This window comes from Neophocaena asiaeorientalis, unplaced genomic scaffold, assembly GCF_003031525.2.
Source record: "Neophocaena asiaeorientalis asiaeorientalis breed wild unplaced genomic scaffold, Neophocaena_asiaeorientalis_V1.1 scaffold159, whole genome shotgun sequence".
NCBI lineage: Eukaryota > Metazoa > Chordata > Mammalia > Artiodactyla > Phocoenidae > Neophocaena > Neophocaena asiaeorientalis.
The window spans coordinates 504,951-517,649 of NW_020175085.1; the positions used below are offsets into that span (position 1 = coordinate 504,951).

A 12,699-nucleotide genomic window follows, 5' to 3' on the forward strand; every position below is an offset into this window, starting at 1 on the left:
TTAATGAAAATCATGTAGAATTTCAGAAATATTTACTTAGATTTGGATACTGTCTGTCATTATGTGAAGCTGTGATACATTATACCATATGCACACATTAATACACAATACATTATTAATAGTCTTATTTGGACTTGGTAGGGAAAACTTTAATTCCATGACTGCTGTCAATATTAACTTGAATTTATGCATCTGAATTTCCATTATAACATTTTTTGAAATGGGACGTTAAACCAAAGGAAGAAGGAAATGTCAGTGCCTAAATAATATGCATAGAATAAAATGTAACAACATCTTTTTATGATCAAAATGTGGATCCTTTTTACTTTTCATTTAAGATATTTATTTATTAGAGTCAAACATCAGAGGTCAAGAGTTTGATTTTCTAGTTTGTGAAATAATATTGTTTTCACTCAGAAAATGGCCTCAGAGATTACCAGGAGACAAGAAACTGAGGTCTGAAAAGAGAAGAAAGGAATCCAAATTCATGGAATAAATTATCTAGAGTGATAGTATAGACTTCTTTCCATTTCTCGGGTGTCTATTTAAAAAGGACTGGATAAAGGAAAACGCATAGAGAGGAAAGCACCACAATTCCATTTGGTTCATAACATTTGTTTTGATAAAAGTCTTACTAAAGATAAAGCTGAGTCAATTTGTTACAATAAGAAACATCAAAGTTCCTATGGAAGCACTTAACCTCTTTCTTATTCAATTTCCTCATTTGTAAACAGTCCAACACATGCCCTATACATCTGAAAATACTAGGAATGTTTATTAAGTGCTTACACCCAGTAAGTCATCAGCCCATGTACTGTGCACCTAATTCTCATCAACATTTATATGATGCCAGCCCCATTATTATCCCTATTTTGGAAATGAAAACACTTAGAAACAGGGTTGACTGAGTAATAAGTCTAAGATGCCGTGAAGCCTATGGAGTAGGGCTACATTTGAACCCAAAGGCCAGACTGTTCACTTGTGCATCTAACTGCTTTTTTCCTGGCTCTTCTTCCGTTTTGTCCTAAAATATGAAGTAATAGATGTGTGTGTGGAAACATCAATGTATTAAAACATTTTACAAATGCAAGATGGTATTAATTCTAGAAAGGATGCTGGGTCTATCTCACATTATCTTGGGTAATCAGTTCTTAAATGTGTCTGATCTCTCTAATGAGCTCTATTACAAGAAAGATTGAGACAGAACATACATAGCACCATGGAAAAACCCATTTATTCTACTTATTTATCTAAAATTCCTGCACTGAACTCTCTTGAACTTCACTGTATTAGAATTTGACTTGTGTGGATAAGACAAACTTCATGTCCACACAAATTCTATTTGTTTTATGAAATCAGTTTGCTCTCAGTCATATTTCCCTGTGGTTCATCAGTTTCCTGCTTTTATCTCTGTTAGATAATCAACATATTGTATTCTTCTATTACATCTTAATAGGAGTAATGCCTCAAAAAAAGTATATTAGCCAACGAGGAAAGCAAGCATCCTGTCTTACCTCTGTTCTAGTCCCAGAGCCAGTAATGGTGAATCCACTGGGGCCAACTGGGAGAGAGGATGAAAGCTTGTTCTATAAGGAGCTGTCTGAGGTACAGCAAATGCCTGCAGATATCATTTGCTTAGCTTTTCTTGGCTTATCCATTAACCCTAGCTGGAATAATTCTGGCTATTTTAGATACTTTGCTAATTATATGATGCTCTCATTCAGGAGCAGCTTGTTCCTTGTTCCTGTATACTCTTAGAAAGCCTCCAGACTTAAAAGGTACCATTGCCAGTTACCTGCTTGTTTGCTCAAAGGTCCAGCTCCTTGTCTGGAGCCTGAGAATGATTTGAAGGGAGAGGAGTAAGCCATATTTCTGTTCAACTCCAGTCTGAAGTTAAGAGGTCTGAAGAAAGAACAAAGCACACATAATGGAATCCAACTCTTGAAGGATATCAAAAATGGAATTTTCTTATACAACCTACCTGTTCAAATTAGCATACAATCATTTCAGCCTTTCTAAATAAAAGTTTTGTTTTTTTTAAGTATATTAGTAATAGTTGCAAACTTATAAATTAAACTCATAGCATTTTAATGAATGCACTGAACTTGGCGATAAGATAATTTATAGTAGCACAGGAGTGCAGCTTATCATGGCCTCCATCCAAATGAACGTAGCCACTGATAATCCTTACAAAAGGGCAAAATTCTATTCAAAGATAGTGCTTGTCAAATTGCTACAATGTAGCCATTTCATAATCAATCTAAAAAGTTTATTGAATGTTAACTCTGGGGGAGACATTGGCCATCAACATAGTTCATGATTTCATGGTTTAAAAAAAGAAAAAAATGTAGACAATCTCAATTTTGGATCAAAGTTAATGGGCTCTGTCAAGGATTTAAAATGTTTACTTAGAAATCCTAAAATCTCTCACCTCTCAAATTTTGTCTGACATTTTTAAAAATTTGTGTGAACAACTAAAATTTGGTTTCATAGGGAGACTTGGTTGGACTCATAAGACTCTCTCTCGTGATTCTTTAAGCATTAATCAACTGGGTATTTCTAGATGTGAAACTGACTCAAATCAACTTCTCTCTTGGAGAAGAAATGTAAGTCATTGCCAGAAAATTTTGTTTTTAGTTCTCAGCTTTCTAAAAAAAAAAGTTCTTGATTTCATGTCAGGTAGTGAAACTCACTACAGAAATGCATTCATTCCACAAACAGCAGTAGAGTATTTTTTATTATATGCTACATTTGAAGGGATTCCTACCAAATATTTTTCATTCACTTGAAAATTCCTCGTAAGGTATTCACTTTAAAACACTAATCTAGTGTGTCTGTGTGAAACTGGAGCCTACTATAATAAAACTTTATTGAAGGTCAAGGGTAACATAATAGCGAGGGGCTGGAGGTTACTGTGGTAATTTCCTATCTGCAGAATTGCTCTCAATTCTGAGAAATACTGCAATAATTTGAAATTGTTTTCTAAAGTTATGTGGGTTCTCCTGAAGAAGTTCCATTATTTATCCCTGAAAAATAAGTGCTCCAATCAGTCTTTCAAATGTTGTTGATTAGTTATTGCAAGAGTCATTAAACTCTTGTCAAAAAGTTTTATATTTGAATGCTTGTCCATAATTTGCATCCATTTTTCTCTTTGACCTTCATATTCATAAGTGATTTCTGAACCAATCATTCAACGTTACCATATAGAGAAAGAGTAAATTTAAACTAACACTGTGTCCCTGAGGAGTAGAATGCAAAAGAGATGCTGACTGAATTTTATAGATTATGGTCAAGGTGAAAAGACAGAAACTGGATCCTGTGTTACTTTAATTCAGGTCCTATTTATTGAGTTCTTACTTACTCTAAATACAGGGCTACACAGGAAGGAGTATATCAAAAACACAAGAAAAATATTCTCCACCCTCAAGGGGTTCATAATCCAGTTGATTCAAAATCAAATAAAAATACTCAAAGTAATTAACATTTATCTTATTTAAAATATAGAGTGAGGTTAAAAAAGAAAACTATCTTTCTTTTTGATAGCAAGAAATTTTATCATAAAAATCTTAAATTTGAGGAGAGCAACATTTCAAGTATGCACAATCCAAAAGGAGGAGACATTTCAAGGAATTACATTTTTTTTGGTCACACTATTATTTTATTAGGAAGTAGACACAGGGTGAAATTACAGTTTCAAAATTGTCGTTATTCAGTGCTTTTCAAAGATAATTGATCTCCATCATGAAGACCAAAGGAGTAAATATTCTAAACTCTCAGGATTATAAAAATAAACACTGGATTGTATTCAGTATAATTTTTGGATAAAGTCTATTCTTTGATTCCTAAAATATTTGAAAATGATAATCCAAGGATTAATCAAATGTGTCAGTTCATTTGCAGAAAAAAATAGACATATCTGTATTAACGTTTCCCATTTCATGTCATTTGAAGGAATTTTTTAAATCAGGTAATTAACTGCTTGCTTTAATAGTGTATAAAAAGTGCTGTCAAGTCATTATTAGCGGACTGCAATCATATTCTCCTCGATTCCTAGAGTAAGCCCTTGTCATGAAAGGAAAGAGACACCAAGTAGGAATGTTTTCTATGTGACCAAACAAGTAGCTTCTGTTGCAGAAATTTGTTCCAATAAATCTGCAGGCATTTGGAAGAACTCAGATACATTTCAAATAACACCTGGGGTCTTGGAATTCTTTCATGTCATTCTCAGTGTCCCAGGGCGCATCTCCATCAAATCAATATTATTGAGAGTGTGGGTAGCATGGTCTGAAGACAGCTAGCATAAGCACTGACCACATGCTCTGGGTCAACTCAGTCCCACCTGGGATGGCCTCAAGAATTTTCACAATCAGGTTGGGCTCTTCTTGTGGCTTGAATGCATCATACCGTACAATCTTTTCAGCAGACCTGAGAACCACAAAAGTAATGGTCTCAGAATTATTTCCAAGCAGTGGACTTGATGGATGCCATGATGCCTGTGGGGCTAGACAGGTGAAGATAAGATATTCCCATCAAACTGTCATTTCTGGAATGACTTGGAGGCTCGTAGCAGTAGTAGCTCATGGAAACATTGATTTGAAAGCCATTGGTCCAATGGCCAAGTGAATTCTTGCCACTTGTCTCCTTGAAACATAGGTTTACTTTCTTAAAACATTTATCTTACCATTGATGCCTCATCTTAATTCCATCCCATCCATCAGTACCACCCTCATTATTTTTCTACTCCCTCCTAGCTACCAGGCAGATAGGAAGGGGTTTGTTTTGACTTCGATTCATCCACTGTTAACCTTAGGGGATATTTGAGCCAGAAGATACTTCCTAGAAATTGCCACATCAACGTCAGGAGTTTTGATTCATTTTGGGTGTGGTCCTGGGAGGTTAGGTGCCAAAGAAAACTGCTAAGAAGATGTTAAGCCAAGATAGTTTCCAAGATAACATAGAATTGTTTTATAATGGAAACAGAATTGCAGGGAGGTGGCAAAGGGGCACACTGTGAAGACTGAGGGAGGCCAGGGGGCCATCTGACCAGGAATCAGGAGGAAGCTGTTGAGGCTTTCGGAAACAGAAGCTGCATTTCTAGATGGTCAGAGACTCAGGTGTGCTCTGCTACCTCTAAAGAGATTTCAAGGGTCACGAAAGGCAGCTCCTGGGCTTCTGTGCTCTTCGCTAGTTTTTGTGGGATCCCCAGCAGCTCTGATAACAGCTAGCAGGATGCTCCCCAGGAATCACATCCCTCCCTGTCACCCTGTGCCTCGTCCCTCATGAGCCTCTCTGTATGAATACTGGCTTTTAGTTCCTTACTGTACCTCCTTGACCCAAATGCAGCCAGTTCTGAGAGTTTTGACTAAATTGCTATCACTCTTATATAGTTGAAATTTAGGATACTGGAGTCACGTAGTGGTTCCAGTTTCTGAGAAAGTAAATGAGAAGGGAGATTTTTATTTTGCTCTTGGCTTTAATGGGTTTTCTCATTGGAGGGAAATGCTTGCTCTGAATTAATGGGAACACTACAGGAAGGGTAAAGAAATCATAACTCAGTGCAGAATCATCAACCTTTACCTCAGCTCCTTGTGGGTCTGAAGGTAATGAGGAATTTAAAAGATTTGTAATGGCCACATATGTCAGTTCTACAAAATAGCACAATCTGGGCTGAAACACAGAAAAAGAAAATCGTTAAAACTGTTTGCTTTGTTTGGGTCAAATTTATATTTCCTAAAAGAGTAAAGGAAGGCATGATACAGGTGTTTGCCATCAAAAGTCTTAATCTGTATGCATTTGACTTATTAACCTAATTTAGGTACAGATGATCATTTTTACCCCCAAGGAAATGAAGTATGGGCACTTGTAATTGAATACTTTGATTTATGTTGTTTAAGGGGAAAAATGAGAGTGTGTCAGATTGGGCCCTACTACACACACAGCTCTGAGTCACCATTAAAAAAGGAAATGGGATATCATAATAATAGCATGAAATACGGGTAAATATACGTTAGCGATGCTTGGTTTTCATGCAGAAGACAAGGCTTTGTTTCAAGCGATGCATTAGATAGTTGGGGTTCTCAGGACATTACACCCTTCTTTCCCCTTCAAGTTCTGAAATAAGGTAAAAAATAACACAGATGGAGACACTATCACCTCTATTACTGCTGCCGCTGATCGTTTTGAAGACTATGCCTTACACCTACAAGCATGTGAGTTGAAAATCACAGCAGGGAGGTCATACAAGGGAATGTGAATTCTGCAGGCAGAGCAGTTCTTCAGGGGGAGGAGCAGAGTGATTGAGAGACAGAAACACACACACACACACACACAGAAGAAGGGAATATGGAAATTTGCTGGCTCACGTGCCCAGTTTTTCTTTCCAAACTTTCCAATTAGATGCCTGTCTGGAACAGAAGAAAGGAGAGAGCTAAGAGTATTGTGATGGTAGAATCACTCCACACACGAAAGTCAGGAGGAAAAACTCTTTCTCATAAAGATATGCATGAAAGAAATACAAGTAGAATATAAAGTAGATAAAATAGGAAAATGTAGATTTAAGGTGAAAGAAAACGTCCCGTCTTTGAGTCTTTATCTAAATTGATATTCACAAAGCTGCTGACAAATACCTATACACATATGGTCATAAGGCAAGACTTCACCACAGCGAAGCAGGGACCAAGGCTGAAGTGACTGTCACCAGTCTTCATGGAGAACCCTTGGGGGTTTTCACCAGAGAAAAAATCCTTCTATCCCATCCAGGGCTTATGGATGGGGCTCCAAACTGTAGAGGGCAGAAAAGGTTGATCTCCTACCCAAGCCAGACCCAAGAAAATCACCCCTCCCCTTCCCGCCCCTCTGCCAACAATTCACCTCTGCTCTCACCATCACATTAATCACGTCTTCTTTTTTTTTTTTTTTAGGGGACACATTTTACTTTATCTTTTAAAGTAATTTTTATTGGAGTATAGTTGCTTTACAATGCTGTGTTAGTTTCAGGTGTACAGCAAAATGAATCAGCCATACATACCCATATATCCCCTCTTTTTGGATTTCCTTCCCGTTTAGGTCACCACAGAGCATGAGTAGAGTTCCCTGTGCTATACAGTAAGTTCTCATTAGTTATCTAGTTTATACATAGTATCAATAGTGTATATATGTCAATCCCAACCTCCCAATTCCTCCCACTCCCCTCTTCCCCCTTGGCATCCATACTTTTGTTCTCTGTGTCTGTGTCTCTACTTCTGCATTGCAAATAAGATCAACTATACCATTTTTCTAGGTTCCACATATATGTGTTAATATACAATGTTTGTTTTTCTCTTTCTGACTTACTTCACTCTATATGACAGTTTCTGGGTCCATCCATGTCTCTACAAGTGACCCAATTTCATTCCTTTCTATGGCTGAGTAATATTCCATTGTATATATGTGCCACATCTTCTTTATCCGTTCCTCTGTTGATGGGCATTTAGGTTGCTTCCATGTCCTGGCTATTGTAAATAGTGCTGCAATGAACATTGGGGTGCATGTGTCTTTTTAAATTATGATTTTCTCTGGGTATATGCCTAGTAATGGGATTACTGGGTCATATGGTAGTCCTATTTTTAGTTTTCTAAGGAGCTTTCATTCTGTTCTCCATAGTGGCTGTATCAATTTATGTTCCCACCATCAGTATCATGTCATTTTAATAAAGGATTCTGTTCAAAATTTCTACTACCAAGGCTTCTTCTAAAACTCCCTCAATAATGTGTCATATGAACATTTTGTGGCCTGAGAGTCATAGTTGATCAAAGTCTTCTCCATATATTTAAGTCTTTCATCATAGTCACAAGAAGAAAACACCTTTAGCTAGGTCATTTCTCCATGTAGCATTCATGAATTTCTGCAGGGCATAGAGACAATTTTGCTGGAAATGTTGACAGGGCCTGGGACTCCCTCCTATCTCTCCTGCATACTCTTCTGCTCTTGGCCCTTCTGCTAGTACCAACCCTCTGCCTTTGGGGGTAGCTTCCAACAGGGCAGCTGCATGTGGAGCAGAAATAACTTTCAAAGCTGCAGCCTTTCTGCACAGACGTTCTAGAGATGCTGTAGTGATGTCTGGGACAGCCACTCCCACGCTGTGGGATAATTCTGGTGCACAGGTGAAGCTGACACAGCAAACAGATTTCTACTGACCTAGTTCTAACATAATTCTAAGAAAGATAGGATTTGCCAAGGAGTCATACAGCAAAACACACGTGAAGAGGCTGCTCAGTATTCAGGTAGCCATCTTTAAGACACCTACCATTCCTGGACCAGTTAGGTTTCCCCAGACACCAATAGGGAGTTGGTGTGGATGATATCTGTATATCTATATATCTATATCTATATCTATCTATCTATCTATCTATCTATCTATATATATATAGAGAGAGAGAGAGAGAGGGGGGATGGAGGGAGAGGAAGAAGAATGAGAGGGGAGAGAGGAAGAAAGGAAGAAAGAAAGAAAGAAAGAAGGAAGAATGAAAGAGGGAAGGAAAGAAGGAAGGAAGAAAGAGAGAAAGAAAGAAAGAAAAAAGAAAGAAAGAAAGGAAGAAAGAAAGGGAGGAATGAAAGAGAGAAAGAAGAAAGAAAGAAAGAAGAAAGAGAGAAAGAGAAGGAAGGAAGGAAGGAAAGAAAGAAAGAAAGAAAGAAAGAAAGAAAGAAGAAAGAGAGAAAGAGAAGGAAGGAAGGAAAGAAAGAAAGAAAGAAAGAAGAAAGAAAGAGAAGGAAGGAAAGAAAGAAAGAAAGAAAGGGATGGAGGGAGAGGAAGAAGAATGAGAAGGGAGAGAGGAAGAAAGGAAGAAAGAAAGAAAGAAAGAAGGAAGAATGAAAGAGGGAAGGAAAGAAGGAAGGAAGAAAGAGAGAAAGAAAGAAAGAAAAAAGAAAGAAAGAAAGGAAGAAAGAAAGGGAGGAATGAAAGAGAGAAAGAAGAAAGAAAGAAAGAAGAAAGAGAGAAAGAGAAGGAAGGAAGGAAGGAAAGAAAGAAAGAAAGAAAGAAAGAAAGAAAGAAGAAAGAGAGAAAGAGAAGGAAGGAAGGAAAGAAAGAAAGAAAGAAAGAAGAAAGAAAGAGAAGGAAGGAAAGAAAGAAAAAGAAAGAAAGAAAGAAAGAAGAAAGAGAGAAAGAGAAGGAAGGAAGGAAAGAAAGAAAGAAAGAAAGAAGAAAGAAAGAGAAGGAAGGAAAGAAAGAAAGAAAGAAAGAAAGAAAGAAAGAAAAGAAAGAAAAGAAAGAAAGAAAGAAAAGAAAGAAAAGGAAGGAAGGGAATGGAATGGGAAGAGAAGAGAAAGAAAAGAAAGAGAGGGGAGAGAGAGAAAGGTGTGTTCAAGGTCTAACTGCTGCAGGCAAGGAGGCTGCAAGCCCCTGTCCTGAGGGTGGACAGCAGGCTGGAGACCCAGGGCAGAGCTGCAGTGGGAATGCAAAGCTATCAGCTACAGAATTCCCACAAAACATCCTGGGTTGACAGAGGAATATACACAACATTCCATTCTTGGAGTGAAACCCAATCTGTACACATGGAGCAGTTGATTCTGGGAATCCCATCAAGTTCATTCCTAAACACATGGTCCCTAAATACACGGTCCGTTTACACACTGAGGAGCATCGACAGCCATCTGAGGATGACAAAGGAGAGGACAGATGACAAGATCAGATTTGCATTTTAGAAGGATAACTCAGGCCTCAGTTCAGATGAGGTAACATTGTAATTGCCAAAAATTAAATAATGATCCAAGCATGAAATAGAACTTGTGTTTTCCCCAAACTGTTTATTCTTCTAACAAAATACTAAAAACAAGCAGCTGTTTATTTTCCTCCTTGTCTTAGTGCTTATTGACGCGTTAGGAGCACACACTTAAGTCAGTGCGATTTCAGGCCAGGTAGAATTTTAAGGTTGGAAATGTCAAAAACAAACACAAATCACGTAAGGGACAGCTCTGCCTGGCTCCCAGTACCAGTGTCACTGCTCTGCCCATCTCAAAATCCACTCTGCACAGGAATCTTGATGTTCGTCATCTGAAAATGAAACTATATGAATTGAAAGAGGCTTTTGATGTGGAGAAAACACAAAGCTGCCATTCTAACTCAAAGTAGAATTCCCTTCCTTTGTCGTATATTTGCCAGTAATGCAATGGATCAAGAAAGTTGTAGTCAAGTCATGAATTGCACATGGGAGATAAAATGTTGATTCTCACTAAAAATATAGACATGGAAGAATAGTTTTACCTTAAGGTTTCTTAGCGTGTTCTCCATGTTTATATTCACTGGGTACAAAGCATGAAACACATCTCAATGTGCGCATGTAGGCAGGTATCTTGCCACGCAAGCAAAGATCTGACAACGATAACACATTTAAAACATTATCTAATGTATGTGGCACATTTCCTAATGACACTGGTGATAAGGAATGGTTTAAAATTTTATGTAATTTTTTTCTTTTTTTTTTCCTGCAAGGACTTAAAGCTAGATTTGAATACATTGCCTGGAATAGTATGTAATTATTACTTACGGAATTTTCTGATCTACTTTGATCATTGAGGATTTCTTTTTGTTTTACTTTATACAACAGGGAAAAATGGAAAGGTTTAATTTTTTTAAATGCATATTTTCAAGTGCACCCAGAAGTGTATTTAAATTTAGGCCATACTGTATATTAGAGCTAGTGTGCTCCTATACAGAGAATTTAAGTGTATAAACATCCATGGCACAAGGTTTCCCATTATTATGTGAGCCTATTGTTTTGTTTTCCATATACCTCCCTGGCTTGTTGATGCTGTTTCCTCCTATTGAAATGACTTTCCCCTGCTCTTTCTGAATGTCCAAATGTAGCCTAACTCAAACGCCACCTTCTCCAACACACATCCCCTATCTCTGCTGGACTTAATCCTTTCTTTAAACTCTAATAACCTAGCTCTACCCCTTCAGGGCACTGAGCACATTGTTCCTTGTGTTATTGTTTTCATCCTTAGAAGACCAATCCTTGAAGGTAGGATCTCAGTCACTCAGAAGCGTGCTCTTCAGTTAATATGTGCAAAGTGAATATTGCTGAAATATTGAATGAATGGGTAAGAACTGAGAAAAACCCCTTCAGAAATCCATGAGTTGGTCCTAGGACTGAAATAACTCTAATAATTTTAAGAGTACTAAATTTTCTCGTTCTAAATTGTAATAATCAAGCAGTCCCAATTTTCTTTATAAGCTGAATATAAAAATCTTTAAATGGGAGTATGCCCTATATGTTAATCATTAAAAACTACAGATGAAGAGCTCATCAAAGAAAACCTTGAGAAATAAGTGAAATATGTAAAACAGAAGTTCCATTTTAAGATCAGGAGGAGAGGAGACCTTAGGCTGCAAGAAATAGATGTAATTAAATGTAATCCTAAGACGTTTTATGGCTTATTTACCTCTGAGACTGATTGCTATCCACTCATTCTTTTGTTCAACATTTATTTAGTGAACACCTATATGTTTTTTATTTTATTTTATTTTTTATGTTTTTTTTTATTTTTTATTTTTTTGCGGTACGTGGGCCTCTCACTGTCGTGGCCTCTCCCGTTGTGGAGCACAGGCTCCGGACGTGCAAGCTCAACGGCCATGGCTCACGGGCCCAGCCGCTCCGCGGCATGTGGGATCCTCCCGGACCGGGGCACGAACCCGCGTTCCCTGCATCGGCAGGCGGACTCTCAACCACTGCGCCACCAGGGAAGCCCCGTTTTTTATTTTTTATTAATTTTTATTGGAGTATAGTTGCTTTACAATGTTGTGTTAGTTTCTGCCGTGCAGCAAAGTGAATCAGCTATACGTATACATATACCCCCTCTTTATTGTATTTCCTTCCCATTTAGGTCACCACAGAGCATTGAGTAGAGTTCCCTGTGCTATGTAGTAGGTTCTCATCAGTTATCTATTTTACACTATACATTGAAAATCCTAAAGATGCCACCAGGAAACTACTAGAGCTAATCAACGAATTTGGTAAAATTGGAGGATACAAAATTAATACACGAAAATCTCTTGCATCCTATACACTAATAATGAAAGATCAGAAAGAGAAATTAAGGAGACACTACCATTTACCACTGCAACAAAAAGAATAAAATACCTGGGAATAAACCTACCTATGGAGGCAAAAGACCTGTCCCCAGAAAACTATAAGATACTGATGAAAGAAATCAAAGACGACACAACAGATGGAGAGATATACCAAGTTTTTGGATTGGAAGAATCGATATTGTGAAAATGACTCTACTGCCCAAAGCAAACCACCAATTTAACGCAATCCTGATCAAATTACCAATAGCATTTTTCACAGAAGTAGAACAAAAAAAATTACAATTTGTATGGAAACACAAGAGACCCTGAAGAGCCAGGGCAATCTTGAGAAAGAAAACCAGAGCTGGCGGAATCAGGCTCCTGACTTCAAACTATACTATAAAACACCTATATTTTAAGTCCAACACTCTTCTAGTTGCTGAGGAAAAGATGGTAAACAAACGAATTCCTGCTCACAGTAGACACATATAAAATCAATAAGGTGCCAGTAAGCAGGGTATGAGATTTTATAGAGGCTATCAGGAGAGACCTCTAGGTTAGGTAGTCTTCGAGCTGAGCCTTGGATGAACCATTCGTAGAAGCAGTCGAAATATCCAAAGAGGAACTTTCCAGACCAGGACACAGCAAGT

The 12,699-nt window shown here is 37.7% G+C and overlaps 1 non-coding gene across 1 annotated transcript; it reads left to right on the forward strand.

The window, feature by feature from the left end:
- Window positions 1–1,482: 1,482 nt before the first annotated feature.
- LOC112412509 (small nucleolar RNA SNORD22) lies at window positions 1,483–1,609 on the forward strand. Its single transcript, XR_003005822.1, has one exon. It is a non-coding gene; the product is annotated as a small nucleolar RNA SNORD22 (small nucleolar RNA).
- The last annotated feature ends 11,090 nt before the right edge of the window (window positions 1,610–12,699 follow it).